Source organism: Babylonia areolata, chromosome 13, assembly GCF_041734735.1.
Source record: "Babylonia areolata isolate BAREFJ2019XMU chromosome 13, ASM4173473v1, whole genome shotgun sequence".
In the NCBI taxonomy this organism is placed as follows: Eukaryota; Metazoa; Mollusca; class Gastropoda; order Neogastropoda; family Buccinidae; genus Babylonia; species Babylonia areolata.
The window spans coordinates 8,288,292-8,293,291 of NC_134888.1; positions in this window are offsets into that span (position 1 = coordinate 8,288,292).

Genomic DNA, 5,000 nt, shown 5'->3' on the forward strand with positions numbered 1-5,000 from the left:
TGAAGGGAACCACAGCAGCTAACGCAAAGTACCGATCGGAAGTTTGAACGATTTTAAGATAAGACAGTCACCTTATAACCCTGTGTGTGTGTGTGTGTGTGTGTGTGTGTGTGTTCGATTTTGGATCAGCTTAGTGATATCAAACACAGAAAAATATTTTGGGAAAATATATTTGATATTACTTGACTTCTATCGAAATGGTATTTATTCTTCAAAATGGATGAGTTGTATCAGACAAATTTTTATAGAAGCAGGGTATGACTGTGTTTGGGATGCTCAGTTCTTCTTGGAGAGGGAATCTTTCTGCAAGAATGTCAACATTGCTTTGAGAGATAGTTTTCAACATCTATGGAGACATGTTCTAGAGGCGAGTAGTAAATGTTTGTTTTATTGAAATTTCAAAAGTGGATTTGGTAGTCAAATGCCTAATAATTACGTTATCAGCTTCTTCAGATTTCGAAGTAGTAATCATAAGCTGGAAATAGAAACAGGGAGACACGAAGGCATACTACGAGAATTATGGCTTTGTAAGGTTTGTAACATGTCTGTGACTGAGGGTGAGTTTCATTTTATAATGGAATATCCCAATTATGATCAGTTACGAAATAGATATGTTCCTAATAAATATTTGTCTCCAAAATCGGTTTTTAATTTTTGTAATATGCTCAAGGAGGGAAAAAAGTCATTTTAGCTGCAAGTCAGATGATTACATTTGCAAATGTTGGCTAGCTATACTTTTGGAGTTAAAAGACATTTGTGTTTTCTCAACTTTTATGTGACACTGTTGTGCATTTGGAAATGTTTGTTCTGGGCATGAAAAGATCATTTTGCAGTAACCCTCCATACTCCAATAGGAGTGAAAGGATAATTAAAACTTGAAACTTGTGTGTGTGTGTGTGTGTGTCTGTCTGTGTCTGTGTGTATGTGACTGTGTGTATGTCTCTGTGTGTGTCTGTTTCTTGCCTTTGTGTGTGTGTGTCTGTGTGTCTGTGTGTGTATGTCTTGTGGTGCCATTTTCTCCCTTACTCTCGCTCCTCTTCCCCCCCCCCCTTACCTCACGTGTCTTTGCACCCCCACCCCCACCTTCGCTTGATCACCCCCCATATCCCCATACCCCACCCCACCCCCCGTTCCCCTTCACTTACCCTCTATCCCGCAACATTGCCTGGGCTGCATTCACTGTTCTAAAAAAGGTGGATAGCGCATGCCTTCTTTGAGCCCCTTTCGCAAACTGAAGCCAGCAGAAGTGTTCAATCAGCCATTATGCTCCTCGTGTCAGTATAGCGCGAAGCGCTAACTTCATATATAGCCGAGCGCTCAGCTGGCTCCGCTGACTGCTTCAAGGCAAGCTTTCACTTGCTCGCAGCGTTAGTTAAGCTGACATTCCTATAACTTTGGTAAATAAACCATTGGCAGATATCAATCAAGACACAACATTTGACATGTCGTAGGGGCAAGCATAACAGGATTTCATCGAAGATACACGGTTACAGTTCAGAAACTACCACCAGTTAGCAGACGATGTCTCAGCGGACTGACTGGAGGAAACGAGTAACAATATGGCGTCCAGTTGGCTTCAGCTTTCCTGTCCAATTTGCTACCCATTTGTTTTTAGAACAGTGGGACCTTGGATCGGTCGTTTCGTGTTGCTACGTGCTAGCAGATATATTCGAGCAGCCCTTTTGCAATACTCCAGAGACTAGATTGACCCCTTTCGCAAGGCTCGTCGCCACTGATTGACTGATCTTGTCGGCGTGAAAACGCCGTCGGCAGCGACAACAATGGCAAACAAACATTGTTAAAGAACAACTCTGGACTCTGGCTGGAAACCCGCTTTGAGACTTGATAGTTTTACTTCTCCACTCTCACAGACCCTTCCACCTGTGTCTCCGTCTTTTTCTGTCTGTCAAGCTGGTGTCTGTATCTCTCTTTCGAGAGCGAGATGTACCAGTTTCGAGTTTTTTCAATGTATCGATCGATCAAGGTTTGGTGTGTGCCTTTTTTTTGGGGGGGGTGTATGAGGAGGGGACCGTTCACAAAGTTTAGGGAAGAGAGATGATTCGAAAGGTGCTAATGTAAAGCATTGTCAACAACGAAGATGGCAGTGAAATGTCGTTAAAGGAAATGCACGTCGCCAGTTACAGTTTCCAGAATACCATGAACAATATAGAAGGAACAGATGGGGGATTACATCTTACCACGTGTGCAACATTCCCTCAGCTGAATCGCAACCTCCAGTTTCAAAAAACTTTTGCAACACTCTTATAACCCCTGCAGTCAGACACAGCACCCAACAAATGGTTGGCAAAATCTGCATTCACGCCGTGCATGTATCGGACTTGTTTAAAAAACATAGGCATCAGCGTTCATATTGATAAATTGATGGCAGAATCTTTTGTATACTTCAAAGATATGTTTTCTTAAGTTTTAAGCGCGAAGAATTAAAAGCGATGTGCCGTATTGTTGAAATATGCCCTCGGTGAAGCTCTGCTGGTGCGTTATTTTTAGCTCGGTGTTTATTTATAGGCAGCGACGTGACTTGCACTCCGACTGGGAATACCCGTTTGTTTATTCTTCTTTCTAGTTTTCTTTCCCCGTTTAATTTACTGTGTGGAAGAAGTTACTATTATAGTCCGTGTGTGTGTGTGTGTGTGTGTGTGTGTGCGCGCGCGCGCGGGCGCCAAAGGACAATACTCTTCTTGCCATGGGTTCCTTTTCAGTGCGCCTCAGTTTATCGTTTCATCCGAATGACTGGACGCGCAGTTTATTTATTTATTTATTTTTTTTAGTCAAACGTTGGAGAAAGGGCGAGATCGTCACAGACTCTGCATTGTCAGGTGAACGTCTTAACCATTCTTCCACAGTCCGTCTCAATCTTCCATATTTCTGAGCGGGTGTTTTGCTGAGTTGAGTGGGTCGGTCGGTGGCGAGACTGAATTGCGAAATGACCGACGAAACACGGACTTAATGGCAACTGTTTATGAAGTTGCGAAATTGCAACAGAGCGTTATGAAGTTGCGAAATTGCAACAGAGCGTCTTTATTATTATTATTATTATTATTATTATTATTATTATTCAGTCTTCGGGACATTGCTTTCATATTACCACATTTACTAGTATTTATTGTGTCTGTGTCTGTCTGTCTGTCTGCCTCTCTCTCGACTTATCTATAGTTAAGCGTTTTCTTGATATTAATGCACGAAAACTGTTCCACCACGCATATATTCAATCTTCGATAGATTATGCATCCACTTTATTTAACCTTTGCAGCGCCAGTACATTGAAGCCACTGGTCAGAATTCATAAGCGCGCTCTTAAAGTTGTACTCCTTAAATTTTCTACACTGACACCCGAAGACTACATTACACTTGATATCCTTCCCTTGACATACAAACTGCAATACAATAAAGCAATTATGATGCATCAAATACACAATGGATTTGTTCCTTCCCTTACTGCACGGTTCCCCTTGAATCAGTCCAGGTATGCAAACAATATCATCAAAAAAAACAAAACAAAAAACAAACAAACAAAAAACCACAAAGAAAAAACAAAAACAAAAAAAAACACACAAAAAAAACCACATCAAAAAACAAAAACAAAACAAACAAACAAAAACAAACAAACAAACAAACTAGAATTGTTCTATTTAAAACTAGTCTGGGGGGACACTTTGGAACTCCTTACCAGAATATATTAAAAAATAAAAGCAGTATCAGCTCATTTAAATCAGCTTACAAAACTTTCCTTTTTAAGAACCTGAATTCATAGGTAACACATCACAATATTTGATTTATTCTCTTCAAGTCAATAACTATGTTTGGGGGGTGGAGGGGGGGGGGTTGTTTGTTTGTTTTTGTTTGTTGGTTGTTGTTTTTTTTGTTTTGTTTTGTTTTGCTTTTTTGATAATGTTTGGTTGTCTCACTGATGTCCTAGTTTGTCTCTGTGTGAGTGGTATATGATGCCCGACTTTTTTTTCTTCTTCTTTAATTTTTTTTTCTTCTTCTTCTTATCTCCCTTTGTAACATTTCTTTCCCCGAGTATGTGAGTGTGTATGTAATTTTGTTTGTGGTCAATGGTTTATTTTTGAAGCAAAAATATATGAATTTATGTTGTTGCCCCCTTGTCAAAAGACCTTTCTTGGCAATGACAATAAATAATTCCAGTGTTCCAGTGTTTAGTGTCCAGTCTCTCTGTCTGTCTGTCTGTCTCTCTAATTGTTTTTACTTATTTGTATTATTTGATAATTTCATTTCGTTTTCTCATGTTATGTTAACATGGTTGTTTTTTTCCCACAAACTCAGGATGAACTGTAGAAGCCTTAACAGTGTGTTTGGTTTTGCGTAAATAGGACAGGCATACAAAAAAAATTACATGTGTGTGTGTGTGTGTGTGTTAGCTGGGGTAAATGTAAATTTTGCTTATTTGTTTTAGCATGTATGCTGGGGGACGGGGGTGCCGGTGGGGGGGGGGGGGGGGGGGGGGTGCGGGGGGGGGGGGGGGGGGGGGTTGTGAGAGATCATGTGTGTGTGTGTGTGTGTGTGTGTGTGTGTATGACACCCTGGACCACTGTGTCCAGGTAGGGAAGTTTGACAGGTAGATGCTATTTTGCTGTGTCACTGTAATGGTCAAGGAGTGACCACAGGTAGATGCTATTTGCTGTGTCACTGTAATGGTCAAGGTATAACCACAGGTAGATGGTATTTGCTGTGTCACTCTAATGGTCAAGGTGTCATCACATGTGTCACTGTATGGATCAATGTGTGACCACAGGTAGATGGTATTTGCTGTGTCACTCTAATGGTCAAGGTGTTATTTTGATGTGTCATTGTAAGAGTCAAAGTGTGACCACAGGTAGATGCTATTTGCTGTGTCACTCTAATGGTCAAGGTGTGATCACATGTGTCACTGTGTGGATCAATGTGTGACCACAGGTAGATGCTATCTGCTGTGTCACTCTAATGGTCAAGGTGTCATCACATGTGTCACTGTATGGATC